Genomic DNA, 17335 nt, shown 5'->3' with positions numbered 1-17335 from the left:
TTTAGCCTGGCTATAGAACTATCATTGTTTGACCTACAACAGTACTGTCTATCATTCTAGTAGTGATGTGGGGATGGATTTAATTGATCAAACTGATCGTGAGGTATCCCAAAGAATTACAAGACTCAGTGACTCAGTTTCCTACGTTTTATTATCAGACTGTGATGACCACAAGGAGACACCAAAGAGAAAAGTGTCTCAGTTTGGGAGATGAAAATGGTTATATTTATAGTGAGAAAAATAGGTTATCTCCTCATTTATCTTAGCCTCTTCCTTAAGGAGGTTCATATCCTAATTTGGACTTCCTGGGGTCCTAAGACATCCTCCAAAGCAGGTATCTTTTCCCCTAGGAATTTGTTTTTGGGGTTTAAATGCCATAAGGTGAACCTAAGGACACATTTGGTCTGCTCTGCACATGTTCATAAAGACATGTTTAGGCTTGTCAGACCCCAAGGTTCCCTCTGTTTATGGTATCTCAAGACCTGGTTTCTAGGTGTCCTGTCATCTAGGAATATTAATGGCTATTAATGGTTAATGGTGGCTCAAAGACTTTAAACTCATCAGAGTTGGCTCAAAGAGGGAATAATATACACACCCAATTGGGTGGAGTAATCTAACCTGGCAGGAAAGTAGGAGGGGAAGGGAATAAAGAGGGACGGGTAGAAGAAGGGAGGGCAGATTGGTGGAGGGAGCAGTCAGAAGCAAATCCCTTTTGAGGAGGGATAGGATGAAAGAAGTTGGAAAATAGAGTAAATAATATGGGGAAGGGAATAGGATAGAGGGAAATAGTTAATAATAATAAAAAAATTTTGAAGCAGACGCAAGAGTAATGTAAGATGATGATTGATGGATGGATGGATTGATGATTGGATGAACATGGAGACTGATGACAATGAGGATGGATTGATGAGGAGGAGGATTGATTGATAATGATAAAACATTGATGATACTTTGCTGGGCTATTGTGAAGAAAATTCTTTGTCAGGTATAAGGTACTATATAAATGCTTTCTATTACTGTTGTTGCAAGAATCAACCTCATGGGTTTATTGTAAGGAAATCTCTCTTTAAAGTACTACATAAATGTAGTTTACTATAAAAAAATTATGAGCAGAATGCTATCAGAAAACCCCAGAAAGACCTACATGAGCTGATGCAATGTGAACTGTACTGTATACAAAATAACAGCAATATTGTAAGATGATCTGCTGTGAATGACTTGTTTATTTTCAGCAATGCAATGATTCAAGACAACTCTGAAGGTCCTATGAAAAATGCAGTCCATCTACAGAGAGAGAACTGATGGTGTCTGAATACAGATTGAAGCATGATTTTTTTGTTAGCTCCTTTATCTGGTTTTGTTTTTGTCTGTTTTCTTTCACAACCTGGCTAAACTGGAAATGTTTTGCATGACTGCTCATGTTTGCCTTATATTGAATTGTTTGAGTTCTTGGAGGGGGGAAGGAAGAGAATTTGAAACATAGAGATTTTTTTTAAATTTTATGTCAAAATTTGTATTTACATGTAATTTGAGAAAATAAAACTTAATGGGAGAAATGATTGACAAAATTTTTAAAAAACGGTTAACAGTCCCTGGTTACTTATTGTCTAAGCTTCTGTTGATAGTGTTGGTTGATAGTAACCCTCTGGTTACTCAGGTCTTAGTTTTTCTGTTAACCCTTCTAGCCTACTATTGATCAAGTCTTAGGCTAACTGTTAACTCTTTTTAGCTACAGCTGATAGGTTATCTGTTAACCCTTTTAGCCTCCTCTATCACTCTACCCCTTTTCATATACCCCAGGAAAAGGGACAAAGATCATTTTTTCTGTATCTACTTCCTGCTCAGTGGGGGTGATGTAGGGGTCCATGGGGGAGTGTCTATGAACTGAGGGAGATATAGGAGCCAGAGTTATAAATGCAAGGACCACAACACAAAACACAAAGTATTAACAGACCAAGGGGCAACAGGGATCCTAATACAGAATAAATCCAAGAGTTCCATGAAAAATCAGACAAAGCAAACAGTTGTGACTGGAGCTTGACTTTCTGAGAGTTGTTGATGTTCTGGACCATACAGACTTCCTCAGCCAATAGATAGTCAAGTGATCTAGTTATCCAGGGCCACATTTGCCAAAGAATTTAAGGACTCTTCCAATTCTTGTACCTCTGATGCAGTAGAATTAGAAATTTTTTCTATTTCCAAAATTAAATTTGTAAGTACAACCTCATGTTCAAGATACCCAGCCCAGGGGATTGTCAGGGCAGCAGTTTTCCAGACCCACCAAAGGAAATTATCCCAGGTTTCTCTTCTAACTCTCATTGACAGAGAGAGGTGTGTAAAATCCATTTGCAAATCTTCCTCTGGTAGTTCCCCTGTTCTTGGATTGGTTTAAGGAGGGGGAGAAACCTTGGAGGCACAATAGGGTGCAAGGGGACCAGGAGTAGGGTGAATGGGTGAATGGACTTGGCAGCTGATTTAGCAGCAAGATCTGCCTTGTGATTTCCTTGTGCTATGGAGTTGATAACTTGGTGCCCTTAGCAACTATATTTAGCCTACATAAATCCTCCTGGTTACCATCCTCCCTCTTATCAAAATGTGTATATAATGGGGAGGAATCTTATTTTCTTCTAAAGCAAAAAGATACCCAGTTAATTTAGCCTTATCATAATACCATGTAAACATTAACAGGAAGATGGCAAACCTGAATATTATTATACCTCGTTGTTTGGTATACCAAGTGACCTCACATTTAGACTGAAAACAGTAAGATCTTACATACTTGCATTGTGCTCATTTCTTCTACTGACTACTTGCTCTGATTATTGAAATTGGCTATAAAAGAAAAAGCAGGGACATGAAAATAATGGCCAGGATAAAATATCCTTAGTTCTGTTTGATTTCGAGTAAAAGTCACAAATGACAACCAGTGCAGTAATAGCCAGATAACCAGGGGGGAAATAAAATAGGATCTCTGAGCCAGAAGGATCCTACCTCAGATGGAGTCCAAAATCATCCTCTTGCTTTTTTCCCAGATACTTCCACCTGTAAGCAGCACATTCCCTTTTTTGGTATTGATTTGTGGCATTCTCTCCAGTGGTGGATTACTGGCTTAACAATCCAGACAACTATACCTGAATTCAAAACTCAAAACAATATAAATTACAGTCCCAAAATATTTTTTATCTTAAATAGCAAACCTCTACTCTCATGAAGTTGCAAGGAGTAAAAAAAGTTTAGCAGGAGACACACACATGTTGCTTGGTTTTTCTTTCCTTCTCTGTTTTAAACTTTATCCTGGTATAAAAATCCATTATTAGAAATTACTTCTATATAATAAGCAACCTTACAAATTCTCAGTAAGACCATTCCTTGTCTAGGAGTTTCACAACCTATAACAAGCTCTTTTCTGGACAGTTTACAAATTTAGAGAAGTCTAGAAGGTCTTTTTCTGTGTAATAATTTACCAGCCTATTACCCTTAGCTCCAAAATTCTTCCAATGCTTTCCTCTGTATCTTAGAGAAAGAAAACAATTAATAGTCTTAACAAAAACAGGTAGGAGTCCCACAATTTACAGTTGTTCCTAATTTTAACACACATATATAAATTTTAAAGTAACTTTAAAACTTAACAGTATTCTAACAATATTTTAGTTTTCCAGTCAAACTCAATTACTCTTTGTTTTTTTCTGGAATTCACAGACCTTGAAATTGCAGGCGAGAGCTTAAAGTGACAGTGCACCTTAAATACACTCCCCTTTTCTTTTTTTCTTTTCCTCAGGTTTCCAAAATTCTTTTTCACTGTCAGTATAAATGGTACAATTTTCTTTCTACTTGCTTTTACCAATTATATAAAATTCTCTGGATACCTTTTTTAAATTTTCTAAACATTCTCACCTATTCACGGCTCCAGCCCTGTGTAGCCAGCACTTGAGAGGGAGGAAGGGAGAGAAAGAAAACAACAATTTTTTTTCTTTGCCAAGGCTTTTTCAGCCACAAGTCATGCTTCACTAGAGTTCTTTTTGTATGTAACTTTTACACATTACAAATAGTTTCTGATTTTAAACCATTCTGCTACAAAAGATTTCAAAGTAGCAGTATTTTTTAAACCAGCTTTTACAATTCAATTCCCAATTCAAACTCTTGAGTAGACACAAACATGTAAAGATATCCAGAGGTCAGAGACTGTCCTTCCCCCACCTTCAAAGCCTGGCCACCAATCCGAAGGCAACAGGGGTACAACTAAAAATTTCCCATACAACAGAATTACAACATTTGACAGACACATAAATGCATGAGACAACAAGTAGACTAACAGCCGAATACAGACAAGCAAACAAAAAGCCATGAAATGTTACTTCTTCACCAGCCCACTTTGTAGTGTGGTAGGGGCTAATCAGGAGGTCTGTTACCTTAATTCTCCTTTTCCAAATTTGTAAGGATACACCTGAGGGGTTATACAGAACGCTTTTTCTCCTTGTCCCTTTAAGGTGGGTTGGGCTAGACCACACCTAGAAAAACAATCTGGAAATAGCCTGGCTATTCTGACCTTAGTACTTGGGGGCCCACCTAACACGACTGAGATTTCTGAGGTGACAGAGGAGAAAAACGCAATGCATACTGCATCCTGGAGAACCCAAGAGTTGAATGAGGGGATTTCTGTGGCCAGACAGTGTTGTGATAAAATACCACCTGTTTTCTTTTAAGGTCAGTGAGATCGAGCTTGTCCCAATTTGTCAAAATGCACCCCAGTGGGGAGTCTTTGGGAATGCTAACTTCCTGACCCATCTGTAACCTCCCAGAGGTTACCAACACCACACCTGCGGCCGTGTGGATGTGAACTAACAGCAAACACTCTAGCGGGGCGTCCCCCACCAGGCAAATCTCTTGATCCTGGATCTACAAGAAATACCCCTGCTCTGTTTGGTAAGCTGGCCTCCCAAAGGAGCAAACTCTGGGTGCAGGAGTGAAAGGAAAATCCCAAACTTACCTTGACAAGGTCTGACCCCACTGCTTCCAGGAAAAAAAAAAAAAAAGGAAAAGAGTTTGAGTCTGGGACTAAAAATCTCCTCACATGGGGGTGGGGGGGGGAGGGTCACCAGAAATGTAATGGGGATGTATTGAATTGATCAAATTGACCATGAGGCGTCCCAAAGAATTACGTGACTCAGTTTCCTAAATTTTATTAAAATACTGTGAGGCCACAGGGAGACACCAAGGAGATAAGTGTCTCAAATAGGGAGAGGAAAAATGGTTATATTTATAGTGAGGAAAAGTAGGTTATTTCCTCATTATCTTAATCTCCCCCTTAAGGAGGTAATTGGGAGGTCTTATCCTAATTTGGAATTTGTGGCGTCCTAAGACAACTTCCAAGGTGGGTACCTTTCTCACTAGGGGTGTTTTTGGAGGGTTTAAACTTCATAAGGTGAACCTAAGGACACATTTGCCCTTTTCTGTGCATGTTCATAAAGACATGCTTAGACTTGTCAGACCTCAAGGGTCTTTCTGTTTATGATATCTCTTTACTTAAGATGTGGTTTCTAGGTATCCTGTCATCTAGGAATATTAATGGCTATTAATGGTTAAGGGTCCCTGGTTATCTTCCCTAAGCTTCTGTTGATAGAATTGGTTGATAGTAACCCTCTGGTTACTCAGGTCTTAGTTTCTCTGTTAACCCTTCTAGCTACTATTGATAGGTTATCTGTTAACCCTTTTAGCCTACTCCATCAGTAGGAAAAACAGGATTGGAGAGAGTTTAAGGGGAAGGGGGCAAAGAGGAATTCAAGATGCTTCATTTTTAAGTGGAATGGAGGAAAGTTCTAAGTTGGAGTACTCACTGAAAAAAAGGGTAACAAGAGCCAACTCTCATTTTGCCTCTATTACCTCACCATGACTCTCTTAATTTAGTCAAAAATCTTCCTATTATCTCTCCTGCTCCTAAATGTCTTTTCCCAGACTACCTAAATGTTCTTAGTTCACTTTGTCCCACTGAAATCCCACCAATCAGAAACAGACCTGAGAAAACAAGCTCATCTTTTAAAAATACCTCTGGAGATATTAATAATCATTCACAACATAGTATGAACTAATTAAATGGCATAATCATGGTATGTATTTCTTTCAAGAATTGGCTAAGATTCTCTGAACAGAGGGGAGAGTAGTAGTAGGCCTCCACCAGTTGTGGACGACCATGGATCATCGCCTTGAAGAGCCACAGGCCACAGTGTGGCTGTGCAGTCCCATATGGGAGCCACAGCTCCTGAGTGACTTATAACCGATAACTGCTACATCCCGTGTTGTATCTACCCCATGAGGAGTAGCTGGAGTGTCCTCTACAGGTCACTGGCCTGGGCAGATCAATATGGAAAACAAGCTGTTGCCCATGCAGCAGGTTTCCCCTCTCCATGACATTGGTGGATCCAAAAGAGAGGCAAGAGGCAATACAGTTTGGCACCAGTGCTGCTGCAGGAGTTGCCAGAGGGATGTGATGTCCAACATCCAACTGCCTAAGGGACTCAGACTCCTGATTTTTCCTTGGGGTTAACTCCCAAAGCCATTCCCATATATGGGTATAGCCACAAGGTGGCAGAGGTTTAAAATCAGGGTTTCCTTCCCCTGGGTGGGTTGCCTGCCAAGGCTAAGGAGCCCACCTGCCCGAACAGAGGGGAGAAGAAGGTAATTTTAAAGTGTTTGAATGTTTTGGAAGGTAGGACAGGCATAGATAGGATGACGCTAAAGAGAAAGGTATTTGCTGAAGGTCATTCCTACAACAAGGAAAAGGGGAGGAAAGTCCTTTTCCTACTGTTCCACATGCATGGTCAATATTCAGGTAAGCACTATTAATTCTATAGCTCAAGTACAATAAAGGAAATCAATACTTCAAATACTTGTGGTTTCCCAGTCACCAGTAATCTATAATGTTTAGTTTGAAAATTTGCCCGAGGTTCAGAAAAGTTAACTGACTTATCTGTAATCATACAGCTAGCAAGTATAAGAAATTGGATCTGAACCCAGGACTTACTAACTCCAAGCCAATGTCATATCCTCCATGTATTGTAGTGTATAGAGTACTGAATTCTGAGTCAGAAAGCCCTGAGTTTGAATGCTTGAACTGTGGCCTATTATTGGCCATTCAATAAAAGCCAGAGTGAGTGAGAATCAAGTAGGATAAGTTATGACACATTTTACAAAGGTTAAAGTGGTATAAAAAGATTATTGTGTAAAACTGAGCTTAATCATAAAGGGGAAAAATAACCTTTGAAAGAGAGAGAGTGACAGAGAGAGAGAGAGAGAGAGAGAGAGAGAGAGAGAGAGAGAGAGAGAGAGAGAAGTAGGAGGACAAAGAGAAAGGGATGGAGGGAGAGAAACAAAGCTGAAATTCAAACCCATAGGATTTAGTTCTTTGGTGGAAAAGGACCCATTTTCATTCTAGAAAGTCTGAAAACACACTTGGGCAAGTGGGAAGTATCAAAACGAGATGATAATTGTAAAGCACTCAGCACAGTACCTGTCACACAGTAAGTGCTATATGATATATTATTACTGTTATCACACAACTTAGGGAAAGTATTAGTAACCGTGACTTGATCAAACAGAAGGTGCCTTCTCTCTGTGTAAAGGCACAACAAACTCAGTGCTGTTGTGACTGAAATATAACAAATGTGTAGACTGAGGTGATTATTAGCAAGGGAATGCTGCCTGTCAATACATGGGTCAATAAATTGCTTCTATTTATCCCAAAGACCCTCTCTGAGCAAGAGGACAATTCCCCTTTTGTAGGTTTTGTAGAGTAGAGAACAAAGAATAGAACAGGTAGATGACATCATGAAATCAGAGACAACATGATTGGTTACAAAGGTGAGCTGCAGGGATTGGTTGGAAGTTTGGTAATGGGGTTTAGAAATGACCCCCTTCCCTTCTCTCATGAGACCAAGAAATACTCATTGTTTGAATCCTGGTGCTAAATAGCTGCACAGACTTTGAACAGCAAATCGGACATCCCAGAAGGATAGCTTGGTGCTGTAAAGATATTAGGCCCAACTCCCTTTGTGTTCATACATGTCCCTCAAGGTCAGTTAAATTCCTTTAGGCAAGAATAGATAAGTGATAAATAGGAGATCTGGGTTTCTAAAATTAACCCATTACATACCAGCTGAATTCTGAGCTAAGTTCAGAGACAAAGAAACATGACTTAAGGAGTTACAGCACAGAAGTAGTTACAGGACAAAATCAATTAATTGTAAATAGGATCAATAAGAAAATTACACAGGATCAATTCACTCTTCTTGGTGCTTTGGGGGCATGTCCAATTCAATAAGAAATATGCCTGGAAGAGAAGCCTCTTTTCTTGATGACTTAAGGCAAGGAAAGACATTAGACTGAGAGGAACTCTGCAAGAGCTTGCCGGAAATAGCTAATTACTAACTAGACTAAAGGGCAAGTTTCTAAATCTTTCTTTGAATGTCGAACATTTCTATGGAGTTATTTAGCTACTCTATGATGCTTTGAAGAAGGTAGCAGATCAGATAACAGAAGGCTCCACCAGCAGAAGATAATACAACAGACTGGAGAAATAATCACTCCAGTAGAGAGCAGTGAGCAGACATCTTGGGAAGAACTCTACCAGCCCATTACTCATAGGTTTTGAACAAATTCCACTCCAACCCTAAGACCCATTTGTTGTTTATAGATCTAGAATGAAGAACTATCTCCACAGACAACAGCAATAGTAAGAATTTAGGTAGGAACAGGGAAACAAGGCTATAAAGGAGGAGGTAAGGTATGTTGGGGGGAGGAGTATGAAGTCTAATCCCAAATCCCTTATATCTTATCTTGACAGTTGCCTGAGTGATCTCTAGTGTGTGATCCCCAGAGTGATATAGCATCCTGTTTTGGAGGATAAAAGCAATTTCAAGGAGGGCTAAACCATGCCCAATTGCTTGAGCTGCCATTATTGTTATATTGATTTTTTAAGAACCAAAACCAAATCTTTCATATGTACTTGTTTCCTAAAATCATCCCTGAGGGAATTTTCTTCATCTAGCACTTATCACAAAAGGTTGTTGTGAAGATCAAATGAGATAACATGTGTAAAGCACCCACCATCAAGTAATTATTTTTCCTTAATAGCCATGTGACTTTGAACAACCTCTCTGAACTTCAATGTTTTCATCTACAAAATAGGGATGCTATTCTACCTATCGATCAAGACTGGTATAAGAATCAAACATAGTCATGTATGGAAAGCACTGTGTAAACTCCTAAAGTCAGTCAGTACATTGATGAAAAATAGCCCATAAATGAGCCTTGTATCTGTGAATTCATCGTGTGGTGTTTCTTCCACCAATTGATATTTACAATTTCAGAGTCATTCTCCACTCTTTATTTTCCCTTGACTCCCATTCCAGTCATTTGTTTAATTGTATCCACATCTATCTGTTGCTACAGCCTATTTCTCATCATCCACAGTCAGTCACCACCCTAACCAATGCCTTGTCCTCTCTTTCTCCCTCTCCCTCTCCCTCTCCACCCCACCCCCCACCCCAGTATCTTTCTCTCCTGGACTAAGTCAATAGCCTTCTAATCAGCCTGTCTCAAGTTTTTCCTCTTCAATCCATCTTCAACACGGTTTCCAAACTGATATTCATAAAGCATGTCTGACCTCATCACACTCTTTTTTTTTTTTAAGTGAGGCAACTGGGGTTAAGTGACTTGCCCAGGGTCACACAGCTAATAAGTGTTAAGTGTCTGAGGCTGGATTTGAACTCAGGTACTCCTGACTCCAGGGCCGGTGCTCTATCCACTGCACCACCTAGCTGCCCCCATCACACTCTTGATCAGGATGCTCCTGTGCCTCCCCCTTGTGGCTACAAATAAAGTCCAAATTCCACTTGCCATTTAAAGTTCTTCACCATCTGGCTCTCTGTTTTCCAGGTTTTTTGCACATTATTCCCTATTAGCCAAATTGCCTTCTTTGCTGTTCCATATGAACAGTATTTCACAAAAAACAAAAAATTAAAAAAAAAACCAAAACAATCCTTGTCCTTAGGAGTCAAGAAGCACTTATTGAGTTTGTTATGTCCTAGGCCCAGTGTTAAGTACTGGGAATACAAACACAAAAGTCCCTGCCTTCAAGGAGCTTACATTCTATTAGGGGACTCCCATGTGAGGAAACTCCCTCTTCCAAGGCATGTGGGCAACTCCTCTGCAATTTATAGAGAGCTGCAACTTAGAGAGTGGCCTGGGGCCCTGAGGGGTTAAGTGACTTGCCCAGGGTCTAAACCCCAATACATTAGATAGAGCTGTGACTTAAACACAGATCCTCCTGGTTTCAAGGTCAATTTCCTGTCCCCTGCACCAAGCTAACTCTTGGGTTAGGGGTGGAGTGGGAAACCAAAAAAGTAGATTGGTACCATATTATGAAGGAAAGATTTTAAATCTTTAATTTAAAATTTTAATACAAGATTTAGTTTAAATTTAGATTTAATTTAATTTAAATGCAAACTAAAGAGTTCTTTTTTAATCAGAGAGAATTAATAGGTAGCCTTTGAAGCTTCTTGAGCAGGGGAGTAACATGGTCAGGTTTCCACTTCAGGAAAGTGATTTTCTCAGCTGGGTGACATATATGTAGTATAGAGGAAGGTAGACTGAGAACTTGGAATCCAGTTGGGAAGCTAGCAGGCAATTCCAATAATTCAGGAAAGACATGATGAACCCCTAAATCAAACTGATGGCTATATAAATGGAGAGAAGGGAAAGGATTTAAGAAAGATTATGATGGTTGAACTGATAAGACTTGGCAGCTGATTGGCTCAGAAGCAGGAGGGGGGAAGAGAAGTGTCTGGGTCTTAGATCCTAAACCCTAGGATATTGCAACTTATTCCCCCATTCTTTCCCTGATCCCTAGCCTTGCCCACTACCACCAAAGGACCATCCAATGACCAATTGAACTGTTTGCTGGAGAGAGAGAGAGCAGACTCTTGGTGATTCTATACCTCTTGCTGGCACCTTATTGTGGGTGGACCCATAGATATTCCCTACTCACCCACTAGTTGGAGATAGCTATGTGGAGTAGTAAGTAGATAGAGTTATAGGCCTAGGGTTAGGAAGATGTGAGCTCAAATCCAGCCTCAGACACTTACTAGCTGTGTTATCCTGGGCAAGTCACTTAACTTCTGCTTCAGTTTCCTCAACTGTAAAGTGGGGTGGGGGGAGGGGAACAGAAAGTTCCTGGTGCATACTGGGAAGTAGTGTCTACTTCTCAGTGTTGTTATGAAAATAAAATGAGATAATATTTGTAAAGCATCTGGCACATAGTAGACATTTAATAAATGCTTAGTTCCTTCCACCCCCAATGCATACCTGCTTTTGTCACTGTGTCTATAATTAAAGCCTTTCTGGCTTGATAGGACTGGCCAGAGCATGAACTCCTCTGGCACAATATTTGAAAACCAAGGATCACCTTCATAACAAAAAGAGGCATTGGGGGACTTTAGTGGAAATACTTTTTTTCCACAAGAAATGAATCAATCAAAAAAACCATTTATTTGAGTACCTACTATGTACCAGAGGCTGTGCTATGTTCTAGGAATACAAATACTAAGCCTGAAGCAATTGGAGAGATCACAACTCTCTACATAAATATGTGACACAAAAGTAAAGTGAATGAATACAAACATACAAATTAGTTAAATGGAAAGACACATATAGTTAAGGTTCCCCTTCAACTCTAGGACCCCCAACTGTCTTGGATTCAAGGAAGTGTTTGAGATTAATCCAAATTAGGTAAATATAGCTAAAGTTCCTATTCCTGTGTATATTCCCTATTCACAAACCATGTAAGAGCCAAAAATAAAATATCAAAGCATTTAATTATGACAGAATAAACACATGCAGGAAAACAAGAAGAAAATAAACCATTCTCAATTACATCCCCACCCCCCCCCCAAATGGATACATCTTCCTAAAGGTACCAGCAAGGAAGTAACAGCTTCTTAGAGAATCTCACAAGAGGAAAAGAAAATTCTCTCTCCTCTATTTGGGACCAGACAGAGTAATTTCCCATCTTCTGTCATCCTGGTCTTGGTAGGCAGGATTCAGATCTATGGGTCTATTACTCTCAGGAGCAATAATTTGCCTTGTTAGCTCTAGGTTTATCAGGATTCAGCTGAGACTTTGGGGTTTGGGGACACTATTGCATACTCATCCATGTGGGTTTTCTTTTTTATCTTCACGCTGAACAATTTCTGATGCAATTCTTCTGTCTAGGGGATCCCAGTTACCTGGGCCATCTTCTCCCAGTGACACAGTCATGGGCAGTCAGACATTGAGAGCAATGACCAATATGTCTTTGTTATACATAAAAACTGGAAGAAGTAGAAAAAAGATAAGTATATCTAATACAACTATACATATATTTAAAAAAAACACCTAACAACAGCAAAAATGCAATAAAATAAAAGAAAAAGACATCTGGAGAGGATGTAGAAATAATGTTACTGCTATCATTCTGATAAAATTGTTATACAAAATCTCTTAAAATAAATCAGAGTTTGATGTATATGGTTGTATATTTAATTAAAAATTTTGTTTTGTTTAAATTTTTGTTGATAGTTATAAATTGTATAAATAAAATTGAAATAAAATATGTGTGACTACATTTTTGTTAACATTTCTTCTTAAATTCATTTGAAGATTTTGGTGTTACAGAGACAAAAGCCACAGACAAGCATTAGTATATATAACTTGTATTCTCTATTTTCAAAAGACGCTTTAAGCAATGCTGAGAAAAAAGGACTTCAGATCATGCAGAGGCCATCTGGGTCAACTCCTTAGTTTTACAGGTAAGGAAACTGAGGCCTAGAAAGAACTTTATGGTTCCACCAACTCTGTTCAAAAACACACTCATGGGGCAGCTAGATGGTGTAGTGGATAAAGCACTGGCCTTGAATTCAGGAGGACCTGAGTTCAAATCTGGCCTCAGACACTTGACACTTATTAGCTGTGTGACCCTGGGAAAGTCACTTAACCCCCATTGCCCTATAAAAACCAAAAAACCAAAAACACACTCACATTAATATCTCTTGTTTTATATCACCAACATTTTCAAAAACATCTTCCTCCTTTCATTCCTCTCCCCCTCCTTCTCTTACTTCCCTTCTCTTCATCTCCCTAGGGAGCCATCTCTGATATGACTGAATAAACAAAAAAGGCCCAAGAAACAACAGTTCAGCAAGATTAAGAAACACATAAACCAAGTCTGACAGTGTAAAGAATGTACCCCCATTCATCAGTTATGCTTTTTAAAGCCCTTCATTTGCAAATACCCATTTTCCATAATATTCATTTAGAGATTTTAGAACTATTTTTGCTTTCCCCAAATCACATCCTTTTAACCCATTAAAAGCAGGCCTTAGGAGGGAAATTTTTCAGGATGCCATTTTACATATGATAATAGTATGGCTGCCACTGAGGCCATCAGACTGGGGCTTTTATCCTCTTCTTATATAAGAGATTTTTCTTCCCTCTGGACCCTCATTATTCAAGTGAAACTGCTCTCTCCAAACTTTCCAGTGATCTCTTCATCACTAGATTTGATGGTCTTTGTTCAGTCTTCTCCCTTCTTGAACTATTTGCTTCATTTGACACTGATGGCTACTCCTGATTCCTAGCTATTCTGTCCTCTCTGAGTTTTCTCTGTTCCAGTTCTTTTCCTATCTTTTTTTTTTTTTTTAGTGAGGCAATTGGGGTTAAGTGACTTGCCCAGGGTCACACAGCTAGTAAGTGTTAAGTGTCTGAGGCCGGATTTGAACTCAGGTACTCCTGACTCCAGGGCCGGTGCTCTTTTTTGAGCTGTCCTTAGTCTCCTTTGCTAGCTCATCATCCATATTATGTCCCCCAATGGGGATTGAGTGGGGGGGGAGTCTTCTTCTTTTTTTTCAGGGCAATGAGAGTTAAGTGATTTGCCCAGGGTCACACAGCTAGTAAGTGTCAAGTGTCTGAGGCCAGATTTGAACTCAGGTCTTCCTGAATCTAGGGCCAGTGTTTTATCCACTGAGCCACCTGGCTGCCCCTGAGTCTTCTCTTTTCTCTCTACTCTTTCCTGGTGACCGCATAACCTTCCATGGATTTATGGAGATGTCTCCCAGACCTATGGATCTGGCCTGTCTCTACCCTAAGCTTAAATCCTGTATCACCAATTACCTCAATGACACTTGAACCTGGATGTCAGGTGCCATCTCAAAGTCAATATATCCAAAACAGAACTCATTACTTCTTTCTCTGTTTAGATTTTAAAGCCCTTTGCAAACTCCGCCCAACCTTTCTTTCTATCCTCATTAGACATTATTGTCTCTCCCTTACTCTGTGCTTAAAGTCAGACTGGCCTCTCTACTTCTCACACACAGCTCTTTATCACTTCTCTCCTTGCCTTTTCACTGATCCCCATGCCTGGAATGTACTCCTGCTCAGCTCTGCCTCAGAAAATTCCTCTGTTCTTTTAAGATACAGCTCAGCACCATTTTTTTACATGACAACTTTTCTGATCACCCCAACTACTAGTAACCTCCCTCTCAGACTCAAACCTCCCTCTCAAGACCTTGTTTTATACTCCTTTGTATTTATTACATTATATTTGTTCTGTAAAAGATACATACATGTAGGTAGGTAGCTAGGTGGTTCTGTGGATAGAACACCGGGCCTGGAGTCAGGAAGACCTGAATTCAGATCTGGCCTCAGATACTCACTAGATGTTTGACCCTCGGCAAGTCACTTCACCTGTTTGCCTTAATCCACTGCAGAAGGAAATGGCAAACCACTCCAGTGTCTGCCAAGAAAACCCCATAAGAAAGGGATCATGGAGTCAGCACTAAATAACAACATACATACATCCTTGTTATCTTCCATGTGGGAACGTAAGCTCCTTAGTCATTAGGAATTGTTCAATTTATTCTGTTTGTGATACAAGAGCCTAGCACAGTGGCTGGAACATAGCAGTCTCTCTTTTTTTTAGTGAGGCAATTGGGGTTAAGTGACTTGCCCAGGGTCACACAGCTAGTAAGTGTTAAGTGTCTGAGGCCAGATTTGAACTCAGGTACTCCTGACTCCAGGGCCGGTGCTCTATCCACTGCACCATCTAGCTGCCCCAGTCTCTTGATAAATACTTGCTGGTTGATTCATTGATAAAACTGCTTGGAAAGACATGCATATGGTTATGAGTGTGCTTAGGTCGCCATCTAGAGGAAATAAAGATTCATACGTCATCTTCCTCTGCCTATACAGCCACAGCATAATGGAGATAGAAACATTGTACAAATTTGTGAACATAGGTCTTGTACCCTTGTTAAAAGGTCATCAAATATATGGAAGGAACGAATCCCATTCTCCCCAACTCATAGGAGCCCATTTGCTCCTGGAATTCAAAAACAGCAGAGGAAAGAGGAAGGATCGCTTTTACCACCCTGGAGAAGTTTACGGTGGGCTATGCTAGATGAGGAAACTAGAGAGTACACCTTTAGAGGATGAGGGCTTGGTTTACCTCCCCACCAAAACCCCAACAAGGCTAGAGAGAGATGTTTCAACTACTTTTTTGTTTTTGTTTTTGTTTTGCGGGGCAATTGGGGTTAAGTGACTTGCCCAGGGTCACACAGCCAGCAAGTGCTAAGTGTCTGAGGTGGGATTTGAACTCAGGTCCTCCTGAATCCAGGGCCAGAGCTCTATCCACTGCACCACCTAGCTGCCCCTCAACTACTTTTAAAATAATACTTATAAATACTCATCTTAGGAATGTGAAGGACCTAGGGCAAATCCCAGAGCCTGTTTTTTCTGTCCCTACAGCCTGTATTTTAAAACTAAGTAAAAATGAGTATCAAAGACTGACTTGAATAATGTAACAAACATTTTCATTTATAATTTTGGATTCCAATTTCCATCCTTCTTTCCCTCACTCCCCATCCCCTCTCTGAGGCAGCAAACAATCAGATATGGCCTATACATGTATGATTATGCAAAACATCACCATATTTGTCATTCTGTGCAAGAAAATGATCAAAAGAAAAAAATGAAAAAGTGAAAAATAGCATGCTTCAGTCTCTTCCATCAATATCAATTTTTTCTTTGGAAGTGGATAGTATGCTTCATCACTAGTGCTTTGGGATTGTCTTGGATCATTGTATTGTTGAGAATAGTCAAGTCATTCACAGTTCTTCATCAAACAATATTGCTGACTCTGTGCACAATTTTCTCTTGGTTCTGCTCACTTCACTATCCATCATTTCATATATGTCTTTCCAGTCCTTTCTGAAGTCATTCTGCTTGTCATTTCTTATAGCACACCATCACCATAATATACCATAGTTTGTTTAACCATTTCCCAATTAATGGGCATTTCTTTGATTTCCAATTCTTAGCCACCACAAAAAGTTCTGTTATAAATATTTTTGTACAAATAGCTGACTTGAATAATGAAATGATGTCACAAAAGGATATATATATATATATATCATGAGGGTAGTGCATGTGTGTGTGAATGGGAAAGGGTCTGCTCTACCTTTTCCTCTGTGATGATTAGAAAGAGGGATTAATGTTGAATCTGTTACATTAATATAGTTCTTTACAGTTTACCAAATGCTTTTCAAATGTAATAATATGAGCTTTCTAGAGTCTTTACCTGAAAGTTTTTGGGCCAGGCATTATTATTACTTCTTGTTGTTATTAATATGATTATTTGTGGACTTGTAGAAAAATAGTTTCTACTAGGGAATCCTGAGTTCCAATCTCTTTCTCTCTCTCTTTCTGTGTGTGTGTGCCCCGCACATGCGCATACATCTGTCTGTCTGTGGCTGTCTTTCTCTCTCTCTCTTTGCTCTTGACCTTTGTAAAGAATTAATTGTTATTTGAAGTTTTTATGACCCCATCTTTTGTCTAGAATTTGAAAGAAAAACCTCGGCATGCACTGGCCTGGGGCTCCACAAATCGCACGGTGCTCCACCCACTGGTTGTAGTAGTTGCCATGGCGCTGGCACCTCACGTCATCACCACTCGCCTATGTCTACATGGGTCTGGCAAAATTATAATGATTGGAAGCCTAGTGAGGGCAGTCATGTGACTGTCAGAGTGGCCAGCTAATTGGCTGGGGACTGTGTGGGGGTGCTGGGAGAAGGGAGTTTTGGTGTTTTTTTTTCCTGGCATTCTAGCTGGAAGCTGGAAGCTGGAAGGCGCTGGAAGAGGCTGCAGTGTATTCTCGGCTGATTCCTGGGTGGTGGTGTTTTTGCAGGTTGTATAATTTCCCTTTCCCCATTTTATTTCCTTTCCCTTGATCCTACTGATCCTGTTTGTGTGG

This window comes from Dromiciops gliroides, chromosome 3 (genome assembly GCF_019393635.1).
Source record: "Dromiciops gliroides isolate mDroGli1 chromosome 3, mDroGli1.pri, whole genome shotgun sequence".
Taxonomy (NCBI): Eukaryota; Metazoa; Chordata; class Mammalia; order Microbiotheria; family Microbiotheriidae; genus Dromiciops; species Dromiciops gliroides.
This window is presented reverse-complemented; position numbering follows the sequence as displayed.